This window comes from Lipophrys pholis, assembly GCF_963383615.2.
Source record: "Lipophrys pholis genome assembly, contig: SCAFFOLD_501, whole genome shotgun sequence".
In the NCBI taxonomy this organism is placed as follows: domain Eukaryota; kingdom Metazoa; phylum Chordata; class Actinopteri; order Blenniiformes; family Blenniidae; genus Lipophrys; species Lipophrys pholis.
The window spans coordinates 8,272-21,362 of NW_028292024.1; the positions used below are offsets into that span (position 1 = coordinate 8,272).

The 13,091-nt window shown below is 46.0% G+C and overlaps 1 pseudogene across 1 annotated transcript; it reads right to left on the minus strand.

The window, feature by feature from the left end:
* Positions 1-9,276: 9,276 nt before the first annotated feature.
* On the minus strand, positions 9,277-12,215 carry LOC308128272 (succinate dehydrogenase [ubiquinone] flavoprotein subunit, mitochondrial-like; annotated as a pseudogene). Its single transcript has 2 exons — positions 10,471-12,215; positions 9,277-9,445 (listed from the first exon to the last, which is right to left on the minus strand). The product of its transcript is annotated as a succinate dehydrogenase [ubiquinone] flavoprotein subunit, mitochondrial-like (transcript).
* Positions 12,216-13,091: the final 876 nt, after the last annotated feature.

Below are 13,091 nucleotides of genomic sequence, written 5' to 3' on the forward strand. Positions count from 1 at the left end.
CAATGCCAACATCAAGCTCCCTAATGCTCCTCATACCATCATCAAGGTCTGTGTCATCGGCAGTGCCGCTCATTGTGAGCAGGCCAGGGCCATTGGCGTGGACTGCATCGACATTGACGGTCTGAAGGCTTTTGACAAGGATAAGAAAAAGATCAAGAAATGGGCAAAGAAGTACGACCATCTGCTTGCCTCTGACGTGCTGGTCAAGTTCGTGACCAAGTACACTGACAAGATTCTTGTTAAGCTGGATAGATTCCCTTCTCCTATCACTGAGGCTGAGAAGTTGGTGCAGAAGATTGAGGACCTCAAACACACAATAAGGTTTAAGCTGAAGAAGGTGGTGTGCATGGGCACTGCTATTGGGAAGGTGGACCATAGCGAGTAGCAGTTGAGGCAGAACATCAACATGGCCATCAACTTCTTGGTGTCTCAGTTGCCAAAAGGCTGGATGAACATAAAGCGCCTTTACATAAAGACCACGATGAGCAAGTCTTACAAGATATACGGATGATCATGAAATGGCACATTGAATTTATTGTTTGATGGAGGGTAAAATTCACTTTGATGTAAGGAGGGTGGACATGATCGACACCATGAAGGATGAAATCATTGATATCATCACTATCGCCTTTACCAAGCACACCATCGAGAAGGACATTGCTGCCTCCATCAAGAAGGAGGTGGACAAAAGGTTCACTCCCACTTGGCATGTCATCATCGGTAGGAACTTCTCCACCTCCATGAACTTTTAAAGACAGACCTTGCTCTACGGTTACTACGAAAAGAACGCCGTCATGGTTTGGAAAGCCGGCTGATATGTCTGATTGTTTAATTAGCAATTGAGTGAGAATATTGTATGAATGTCGCATAGAGTAGTAGCATGCTGGTGGTGGGATCTTCAAGAGTGATATAGAGCAAGAGCACTTTCTACTGGTATCACAACCACCGCATCCTGATAGAGCAGCTCTTGCTATAGATCTCCAGCACCAGTCAGGCTTCTGATTGGAACTATTGTCTTCCAGTTATTTCCAATATCAGGAGGAAATGCCCTCAAAATAAATGAAATCAAATCTTTGTTTATTGCGCGAACTTGTCCAGATAGTCCATTTGGTTCTTGCTCTATACGCAACGCTTGTCCCTGTATAAACGGAGGTAGGAGACTGCTTCTTTTGCTGAACTCCCTTCCATAATCATTAGACAGGCAGCCACTGTCCCCCGCTCTACCTATCCCTCCTCTACAATGAATGGCCACTCCTTGTCAAACCTCTGCACAAAACTTTGAAGGAAGAGCTTGAATTCTTTGGGAGGAAGAGGAGGAGCTGCCATCTAGACAATAGGAAAGAAAATGAGGTTAAGCTCCATCTTTTCGCAAAGTGTGGTGTAGTTAAGTTGGTCGACGCCTAGTATTCGCAGCTAGTATTTGTTCAGCAAGCAGAGAACTGTCCCCACTTGACATTCTTTGAGCACCTACAAGTCTTTAGACAGGTCTCGATGGATAGGTCTGCCTGTTCTCGAGTGTGCCAGCTGCTTACCAGGACATTGGCAAAGTACCATCCAGTCCTTAATAGACGTGGCTTTAAACTGTTTTGATTGCTACATATGCAATTGTTTAAATGAATCAAAAATAGATTTTGATTAGTCTTCCAGTTGTCCTGCAGAGGGGGCACGATCTTAACCCTTTTTTGCTGCAGACTTAGCAGCAGATTAGGTGCTTGCATTCGTCCAGGATAAAGCTCCTCTTCCCATCCATGCAAATCAGACAGGTCAAGTCTATATCCTCATTGTTAGAGGCCTTTTCCTTGTCTCTAGATTTAAGCTTTTTCCCACAGTCCATGCACAGCTCAGGTTTACTGTTCACCCTGAACTTTGAGCATTTCAAGCAGTTGGCGTAGTTGAGGGGGAGGCCACACTTGCAAGAGAATTAATAATACTCATCTGTGATGGTCGGGTCATAGCGGTAGGTGCAAGAAGGACACACTACAACTGCATAACTCTTCTAGCACTTCTTGCAATTATACTTGCTTTCATCCTTGCAAAACACCTTTGACCCGCAGCCTGCACACTTCGTCTCCTTGAATCTGCCTGACTCCTTGCATGTGCTGCACAGTTGCCTCAACTCTTCCATGAACAACTTCACATACACCTCAATTACATCACAGCCACTGCAGTTCATCACGTTCATGAAGGTGATGCAGATGTAGCAGCTTATTGAGGTCTGACCTGGCTGGATGAACAGAGGTGAGCTGCATTTAATGCAATTTTTTAGTAATTTGGTGCAGCCGCAGAACTCACAGGCTATGTCAGGATCACGCGCTGTAGTTTCACAGTTCTAGCAAGGATAGTTCTTGAATAATGTCTAGCATTTGCAGCATTTTAGTTCTGCCCCGCTTTAGAAATTGGGGTTGGTACAGTTCAAGGTCTAGCAGGGACACAAAGCCATCCTGAACGAAAATCGGCAAGTCATGCAGGTTATAAGTTCACATTTACGTGGCAATCGGTCCTTTATGATGGGCTGTCCACATTTGCACTGGGCCTCATAGGTGACTTTGTAGCAGGCTGAGCATCTCAGTCTACTGAAGATGGAGTATGCAACGGGAGTGGATTGAACTGCGATCTTCTGGCAAGTCCAGTTCCTGCAGCTTGATAAATTCATATTATAATAACCCGAAGATCATTAGCTGAGTTTTCTATAGATAGTTAGGCCGTGGCTCAGCCCTGAGCATGGATCCACACTCTGCATCTTGTGCAGGCCTAATTCTTCAAGGAAAAAGTTGAACCTGTGTGGGCGCAGTTTGATTTGCTTCCAGTTCAGCTTGAACAGTCCGCACACATTCTTCTTTTTCTTGTATGAGCGCCAGGCATGAGCCTAGAGCACTAGGTGTCCTCCTGGCTTCAACTAATCCCCCATCTTGGAAAGAAGGCGCATCAATCCCGCATCCCCGAAATTGAGGTGAATCCACTTGGTCAGTTTGAGACAGAGAATGGTGTCGTATCTGGCGTAGTTGGGCTCTCCTGCTAAGTAGTTTTAACATGAGAAGATGACTCTTTCATGTAGGGATGTTGTGGTAGGGTCCTGATGCCAGAGTGCCATTTTGCCAGGCTCTTCAAGTGAGGGAAACTAGAGTTGTTTCTGCAAGATGAGCTTGAAGCAGACTGGCAGGGTCTCAATCCTCCCAGCAATGTCCTGCATCCTAGCAGACAACTCCTTAGAACCGCCCTATATGTCTTCCGTTGCCACCTTCTTCAAGTTGACAAAATAGTTGAGATGCTTTAAGGCCTGTGATATTAGGCGCTTGTCTAAATCAATTCCAGTCACTGTTGTAGGCTTGCATCTCATCCCGATTTGGAGAGCCAGTGTGCCTTCCCCACAGCCTACATCCAGCACCTATTTCTGGTTCAGTAAGGTAGAGGGGAGGTGGGGTAGCCGGGTATCTCTCCATTTGTCCTGGGCAGCACTAGACTTGATTCTGTTGCCGTACTGGAAGGGGACAGCCTCTTTGAGCAGCACTTAGGGAGTGAGGAGGAACCTGGGGTGAAAGATGGGGTTGAGAATGGATGATGTATTTTGCTTTTAGGTTGTTTCTGGGTTCATTAATTATTATACGAAGTGATATAGACGTGACCTGTCTGGCATACAGGTAAGAGTAATTGTGTGTTGAGCTGCTGCTGTTTAGACCACATGGCTAATAAATGAATTGAATGAGAAAAAGTCTAGATACAGATCTAACCCATCCAACCCCCCAATCAGTCAGATCTCAAATAGAACAATCTAGCAGCAATAAATATAATCGTAACTTTTCATTTATTATAATGATTATATTCGTCTTTCTGGTACAATGTGGGTTGTCCTAGTAGTTAAACCTCACCATCAGTAACACTGGCATCGAGTACCCCTCGGCAACTACCAACCGCACCTGCGCCATCTCTCAATCCACCCGAGATTATTCCACATCTGGCATCAGGGACTCATACAACTCCACCTTCTTAAGTCTATATGAGTCTAACTCCCTTTTCATCCTTGTCAACAACATCCTCAACACTGGGAACTTTACCACATAGAGTGATACTGGAAATGCCGTCCTTGATGGCCTTGCATTGATAGCCTATGCAGTTGCCTCACTGGTTTTGTTTTTAGTCCTCTTCCCGGAATGTGCTGCTTCTGCCTCTGCGACAATAAGTGTCCTCTTTAGTGCTGTTGTAGGAAAAATACATATCAAGGTTGCTGTGACAAATACACTTATCCCATCCTCGCCCTACTCTTCACCCTGGTCGTCCTAGCCTGCAGCACTGCAGGAATCATCTTCAGCTTTTCCATGGCTGACGCCGCTGCTGAGTTTGAATGCCAGACTTTCACTTTGCTGGATACTTTGAATGGAGGTGCCGTTGATAACGGCACGAACACTTTCTTTGTTGGTCTGGACCAGCCGTCTCTAAGATAATGAACCTGCAGAGTGCAGTGGATGGACTGAACACCAGAGTGGCAGGTCTTATCAATGATGTGGATGGGGTTACATCTGCCTATAACTCATACACCACTAACATGCAGAGTAACTTCGATGCCTTCACCAACAGTGTGTACAACAATGCTTTTTACCAGAGTGATGGGACAACTGCAGTGTCAGTAAATTCATAGTTCAAAAATACCTATTTCGGGCCTTCGACCAACGACTCAACGATTTTCGGGCTGACTTCAAAGTTCATGAGCGACTTGAACTCTGTCATCTCACCACCCCTGGCTGAGGTCAAAGAAGGGTCACAGTTTATCAATGACAACATTAACACTATCAACGCATCCCTCGATTAGGGTATCTCCCTCATGACCTCTCTTCAGACTAGTGTCGATAATGCGCTTTCCGTAGTCTACTAGATTGACACTCAAGTTGTAGATAGTGCTGTACGATATGGACTGATGGGCTATTTCATTCTCGGCCTGGTCTCCAGCCTGTTCATGGTGATAGGGCTGGTCCTCATGTTCTTCTTCGACAAGCGTTGCTGCAAACACTGCGTCTACCTAATGTGCTTCTTCTTCTTCTTGATCTACATTCTGTACTTGGCTGGGGCCATTTTATTTGGAGCCTTGACTCCGGCAAGCTACACGTTCTGTAGTGGTTACTAGAATTTGTTGTTCAACCCGACCAACATCCAGAACCTGGCTTCATTCGATTAATCCTCTTCCTAATTGATCGGACAGTGCCTTAGTGGCGGGACAGCTGATCATCCCTGGTGATTATGGCAATTCGATTGACAATATCAGTTCGGTCACAGAAACCAGTCAGAATTTCACATAGTTGTTGAGCAGTGGTGGCTACAACGCGACAGCCCCTGCACTTGTAGTAGAGTTAAGTAATGGAGTGGTGACCGATGTTCAGAACAATAAATTCCTGGACGTGAGCACTTCTGAATCACTGGACCATTTGTTTCGGCTGTCCTCTCGATCGTACAGCACAGCTGGCTGCAGTAATTCATTGAATTAAGACTCCTGGGTGCCGAATACAGGTTCATAGATAATTGCCTGTAGCAGTAACACAGCTCCAGTAGCCGCAAACTGTTCGGACCTAACAGATGGAGGATGCACTACCCGTTGCTTTGGCTTCACACAGCAGCTAGGGACGGGTACCAACAATAACTGCGCTACTAACAATTGTACAGCAGCAAGCGATGTAAACACTCAGCTGACAGGAAGGTATGGAGGAGGAGGATGTCGTTACATAAGTCTAATTTAATCCTTGAACACACAGTATGATACAGTAAGGCAGTCTAATCTGGAAAATCTCCGTACGACTCTCAACGGAGTCGGTGGAGGACTCACTGCTGTCACGGACTACGGTACTTCCATTAACACCTTAAATACTAGTTTCAGTGGTCTCAACACTTTCATTGAAACCAACTTTTCATCCTCGCTCGGCAACGAGACAGGACTGTTCGCAGGGCTGCAGTGTGGTCCCCTGGTAAAGCAGCTGAATGCGACAGTGAATGTCTACTGCCAGGACGTGTACACGAACATGATAAACTTCAACATAATTCTGGCGATTTTAAGTTTTGCGATGGTGTTTGCAATGTTATTTGCAGTGTGCACAGCCAACAAGTACAACCGCAACAGTAAGTAGCAACAGGTGCGTGAAGAGATAGTTATGGAGGATAATCTGAAATGATTTATTGATTATATTGTTATACTGGGTGGTATTTATTTTTATTAATTCTGAATTCATAAATTCTTTAAACTAGTGTACCAGCTCTTCTAGCGGCCTAATTTACCACTCCCCTTTAGCTAGCATTCTTATGTTCCCTTCTCAAGCCGGTCTAGCACTTCTCCTTACTATTCATTCAAAATTGGGCTCCAACGCTGTCGAACCCGTCCGAATAGGGCTGTGTCTGTGCTTGGTCCTCCTACAATCTCAAAGCTAGCAAAACTGTTAGCCTTCACAGGCTAGTCCATCGGTTATCTAACTTGTTTCCCGTATAGTAAATGTCGGCAGTACTTGCTCTCAGGATACTGCCTCAATCTAGGGATGAGCTATCCTTCCTAACGGATGTTCCTCTTCACCTTGTCGATGAAAGTGGTAAACCTGCTGCTTCTTTCGATGTCTTTCCGACAGCTAATCCACTCGTGCAAGGTTGCGTAGAGTGAAGGCTCTCTGTGTGGAATGCATGGGTTGGGGTTGCTGAGTCTGTATCAAGTCATGGCCAGTGACCCTCATGGTCATTTAGTTGGTGCTAGTATTGACCTTTTTAAGTTCCCTTCCTAGCTTGCTCTCTCTTCTGTTGAGGATCTTCTTACTGTTGCGAAGGTTGGAGTGATACTGAAGGAGAACCTCTCTGCTGCCTAGGATGTGATGATCACGACAGTCCTAGATCCTGGGCTGGTAGAACTTCATGGCATAGCCGTCAAGGTCGAACATGTTGCCATTGCGGTAGGTTAGCTCGGTGATATTGGCCTTTTTGGAAAGCAACATTTTTTTGCGAGGCGGCATGATAATTTTTATAGGGCTTTTGTTGTTTTAGTCATTCGCATAAAAAGTGGTTGCCTAGCTTCAGACAGGTGCTCTCGATCAGCCCCATCAGGCTTTCTTGAGACATCTTACGAGCACGTCGCTCCTTTTCCATCTAGCCTTTCAGCTTGGCACGCATCTCTTCTATTATGTCCAGCAATCTAACACTTGTCTTCTACCTAGCCCCTCTTTACATAAACAGTTAATCCTTCAACTGGCCAAGCGATCCACGCACTTTGTTCTCCAGCACTCGGACAGCATCATCCTTTCTGTTCCTGCACTCCACAAACGTTCTTCTCAATATCAGCCAAAGAATGCCCATACTCCCTTAGTCTTCCACTGACCTATTTCTCCTCTATTAAAAGGGTGTTGTTAAAGCCTCTGTTGGTCAGCTGCTGGTCGGCTTGATCCACTCCTCTGCTTAATGAATCTGAACACTGTTCTCTCTGCTGCCGGACAGTATCCAACAACTCAGAGTCTGTTTACTTCAATTTCGCTTGTAGTCGCTCATTGACCTAAACATGCTTCTGACTTTCCGTTTGCAGGTCAGATCGAAAGTGGGATAACTCTGCTCTCAGTCTTTGTATAGCCTCATGACTGTCCGAGAAGACAGTGTTGCCTTTGTGCTCCAGATGGGTGACAGTTTCCTATGTTCTCTGGTGCCTTCCTTTCCTTTGGTCCTGCAATCTAAGAGAGAGGCCATCCCAGATCTGACTGACTCTTTGGATGGACTGCATATGCGAGGTGGAGCAATGTCCTTCAAGCATTCAAATTTATATGAAAAAGGTGGGTATTGATGAATTCAAAGACATCAAAACCTCAGGCCTCATTCTGGTAGTAGCTTCACTTGCCCTCCTCACAGTGGATGCACTCACTCGTGTCCTCCTTATCCATCTGCTCATCCTCGACAATCCACCCTCTCTACTCCTTCTTCCACTCGCATAAATCCTCGAGCATATCTGTAGCTTCTTTACCAGTCACTTTTCAAATATCTTCCTTATCCAGAGCCTCACGCAAGATCCTGATAGCTCTTACTGCACTGATGTTGGCTTTTTGGATGCTAGACATGAGAATAGGCAACATAGCCATTCACACTGGAATGATGGCACTGCTGATAGGCCCTTCCATAGGCCTGCTTATCCGCTACACTAACATTACGTGCCTGAGCTACTTCCCATCCGATCAGCGCACCCTCAAGCATTTCTGCAACATATACCATGGAGTAGTCTTAGTGCTGTTTTCACTGGCCTATGAGAAGATTGCCAACCCTTAATGTTAATCCATACTGTCTCCTTTCCACGATAATAGGCCTGCCCTACAGCTGTGGCTGGTCCTGCTAGTTATCTATGGCCTGCCTGCACTGGCATCCTTCATGCGATATGTTAAGATAGTGGATACGAACATACTGTTCAGGTATGAGGTAATAGCCAAGTCAATGGCGGATGAGTAATTGTAGTTGTTCTAACACAAAGCAAGTATATAGGAACTCCCAAGAGAAGTGCCCCTGATCTACAGTGCCTAATTTATTAGGGCTTGGATTGTAGGCAGTGCGACATCCATCTCTGCTCTATTCTTCACACTACACTTGTCCCGGCTACGTTAAACTTATTCATGTACTGTAACAGCCCTAGGAAGTGCACTCTACCTGTTGCTCTTCAGTGTTGGCAAAGTTGTTTCCCATCAACTACTCAATAAATTCACTTTTCAGCATATTGCCATACTCTCCATCCTAGCTCTTTTAGTCATTTCTATAGTTGCTGAGTTTGTTCCCTGGGTGCTCTGCTTCACATCACTATTCTCAGGAATTATCTATGTGACTTCCTGTATGTATGCAATAATCTTCACAGGACAGCGTCGCAAGCTGGAGGTGTTGCGGTGCATGAGCACTGGCCTGCCAAGTCTGGCCGTGCACTTAGTCTACATAATATGGGGATGGAACTGGGCTTTCCGCTGGAGCCAGGCATTCATCCTGCTGGGATTGTGCGCCTGTTTCAAGATGAGAACTAATAGATTGTGAACAAGTTTAATTGATAGGGAATCAAGGGTGTTGGTGGACGGTGGTTGTAACACAGCGGTCTGTGTCGATTATTCTCTTCTGCTGGTTCCATATCATGTTTGTCTGCTTTTTGAAGGTTTGCCCGAAAGCTTTCATCTCTTTCTGCATGCTGCTCATGTCCTCCACGTACCTGTACACATCCTGGATGTCCTGAATGGTGTACTTGGCGTATGAGTCCTCCCTGTAATCTAGTTTTTTGAAGACCGCCTTGTCAGACATCAAGTGGTCAATTTATCCGATGCTGGACCCGACTCCTGCTCCATATCCTTTGAACTTCCCTTTTTCCTTAATGGCTCCAAATTCGATGGTGAACCAGTACAGGGTGCCTAAGGCAGCGATCTCCTCATCAGTCGCCCCCAGAGAAAGCAGCCCTATTTCTTGTGAGAAGTCAGCTAGATCCCTATCAGCGAACATGGGCACATGTCCAATGACCTAGTGCACAATGTCTGGCTAGGGAGTGTACTCTGGGATGGAATGATGCCTGATATATTGTGTACAACAGAATCTACGAAATGCGAACGAATTCAGGAACTCTCGCTGTGAGACAATGCCGATTGTAGGCTTGATATGGAAGTTAGACTTGCCTTAGAGATAGGCATCCAGTTCTCCCAACTGAGGGATTTTCTAGCTTAGCTTCAGCTTGACGTGCATCTCTTAGAGATTGGTAATACTGCGTTCACACATGCCCTTCTTATTGAGAGGACGTAATTTACTATAGATTCGTTGCCAAGTCTGAGTCTCAGTTTAGTTGTAATCGATGACTGGGAAAGGCTACCCGATTTTGTAGTTTCTAGAGGATTTGGCAATCATCTTCCTGCGTTTCTGGTACTCCTGGTCAGTGAACTGGGGGGAGTCCTTGTTTGCCTACTCATTTATCTAGATCATATTCCATCCGATCAAGTCCAGCTACTTCTCATCTTTTGGGTACCATTCAACCTCAACAGGCCCAGTCTCTTGTATGGTCAACTAACCGAAGGGCTGTACTGGTTATCTGACAGTCAGATGGATGTCGACAAGTTGTCGACCTTGACTGGAGATACCTTTGAGCTAACTCTTGATGAAAGTGAAGTCATCCCAACCCCAACCCCAACCCCAACCCCAACCCCAACCCCAACCCCAACCCCAACCCCAACCCCAACCCCAACCCCAACCCCAACCCCAACCCCAACCCCAACCCCTGCAGCTTGCTGAAACCAGATTTGGCCAGTCTAAGCATCAATAATAATAGATAGCTGTAATGCGATGGATCATTAAGTAAACGATTATAATTGGGGTGGGGGTCAATATTGCCTTTTCATGGGTGGCACTGACTGGAATTCCTTCTCGTCTAAGGTTGTCTTTATCACTGGCCTGTATTCTAGTCCCACCTTGCCTGATTGCACATCGATCTCGCACATTGTGTGTTTCATCCACTATCCGTCCAACCGATCCTGGAAATCATCACGGGCGTGAGCTCCTCTACTCTCCTTCCTTGCCTCAGCAGACTCAATAGTCATCTTAGCCTGCATGAGCAGATTCTCAAGCTCAAGTCCTTCAATGAGGTCAGTATTCCAGGTAAGGCCACGATCTTTAATTCCCACGTCATTATACATCTTGTAGATCTTTTCCATCTTCTCACATCCTTCTTTAAGCAGTTTGTCAATCCGGAACACTGCTGCATGTTTTTGCATTGTCTTCTGCATCTCCCTTCTGATCTCGGCTACAGAGTTGCTTCCTTTCGAATGGCGCAGCTTGTCAATCTGCATCAGAGTCTTTTCTCCTGCGTCTTTGGGAAGGTCAGGTTGGCTCTGTCCTGGCTTGAACAGTTCCTTGGTCTTATGAGCCGCTGCCCTTCCAAATACGACGATATCAAGCAAGCTGTTAGCCCCGAGGCGGTTGGCTCCATGAACTGATGCACAAGCAGCTTAACCAGCAGCAAGCAGCCCAGGAACAATGACATCCTTCCCATTGACGTATTTAATAACTTCAGTCTTATAGTTGGTAGGGATGCCACCCATGTTATAATGCACAGTGGGGATAACCGGAATAGGCTATTTGGTGGGGTCCACTCCTGCAAAGATCTTGGCTGTCTCTTGGATACCTGGCAGTCTTTCGTTCAGGTGGGAGGGTTCGAGGTGATACAGGCATAAATGGATGTGATCTTTTTAAGGCCCGCAGCCCCTCCCTTACAAAATCTATAGAGTCATGGATCGAGACACTACATCCCTTGAAGCTAGATCCTTAGCCTTGGGGGCATACCTTTCCATAAAGGGCTACCCTGAACTGTTCCTTAGGATGCCTCCTTCGCCTCTACAGCCCTCAGTCATTAGACAACCTGCCCCATAGATTCCAGTAGGATGGAATTGTACAAATTCGAGATCTTCCATTGGCAAACCTGCTCTTAAAACCATGCCACCTCCATCGCCAGTGCAGGTATGAGCAGAAGTGCATGAGAAATAGGCTCGGCCATATCCTCCTGTGGCAATAATGGTCTGATTGGCCCTTATCCTGTGAATGGATCCATCAGAAATAGACATAGCCACAATTCCTCGACAAACTCCGTCCTTGTCCATGATAAGGTCCTGAGCGAAGTATTCTACAAAGAATGTGCAATCGTATCCTAAACTCCTGCCAAAGAGAGTGTGCAACATGGCATGGCCAGTACGATCTGCCACTGCACAACATCTTCTAGCCTGCCCTCCTTTGCCATAGTCCACAGATTGACCTCCAAACGCCCGTTGATAAATTTCTCCTTTCTCAGTTCGAGAGAAAGGCAGTCCATACTCTTCAAGTTCAAGAACTGCGTCAGGCGCCTACTTACACATATAGTGGATTGCGTCCTGATCGCCTAGCCAGTCAGACCCCTTCACTGTATCGAAAGCATGGAATCTCCAATCATCCTTGTGCATGTTGCCAAGTGCCGCGTTGATTCCTCCTTGAGCTGCCACAGTGTGTGATCTAGTGGGGAAAAGCTTAGTAACACAGGCAGTCTTAAATCCTAGCTCGGCGAGTCCAAAAGCAGCCCTTAGGCCAGCTCCACCGGCACCCACTACGACGGCATCATAGGTATGATCTACGACAGTATAGGTAGAGGTGAGATTCCCCTGGCTGGGTCCTGCATCAGGTTTGGTCTTAGAGACAACTCCAAAGTGGCGGACAGGGATGGAAGCTTTAAAGAGTCTTCGTAACATAATTAATAATGAAGATATACTGTCAGATGGATATATCCCCGCTTATTCCAGATTAACAATTTTTTAAGCGCAGGAACCTTTTGAGACCTAGCAGTCCAAATATTATCCCTTCCTTCAGCTCTATCTCGACCTTAGCTAGTCTCACCAGGCTTATCCCTTACTTTGCTGTCTTTTGTTCGATCAGTTCACAGAGGAATGTATTGAATGCACCACCACCTGAAAGAGTAACTTTGCATGCACCAGACGTTCTCAGATGGGAAGTGATGTGAGCAGCAACATCCTCATAGCCTGTCCTGAGAGCATCTGACTTGTTCCCACCCTTTGCGATGAAGGCAGTGATGATGCGAAAATAATGCTCAAAATTTTATCTGGCCAGGGATTGTTTTTACTTGTGCTGTTAGTGCCAATAGTTATTAAGTTGTTCAAGCAATTACCCGTTCAAAGTGCCTTCTCGGCCTTGTTGACCATCCTTGTCGAAGCCTCCTTCAGCCAACGTGTTGAACAACATATTGCAGAAACAAATATCCCATCCTTTTTCACCTCGCAGTCCGACGTTTGCAATCCCACCCAGGTTCAGAAAACATTCTCCCTCAAATAATTCTTCTCCATACGGGGCTAAAGGAGCTCCTTGCATACCTAGGGCACAGTCTCGCATACGGAAATTACCAACTGTGGGGATGCCAGTACATGCTGCGACAATCGCCGATCTGCCAAGTTGATAAGTGACCGGAGGTGAATGAAAAATAGTGTGTCCATGGATGCAGATCAAATCAGGCTTTACCTACCAAGTCTTTAAGACATCTATGATGTTGTCAGCCATCCAGTTCGAATACCTCTCTTCAAACTGCACGAATTCTAATGCTGATAGTTGATATG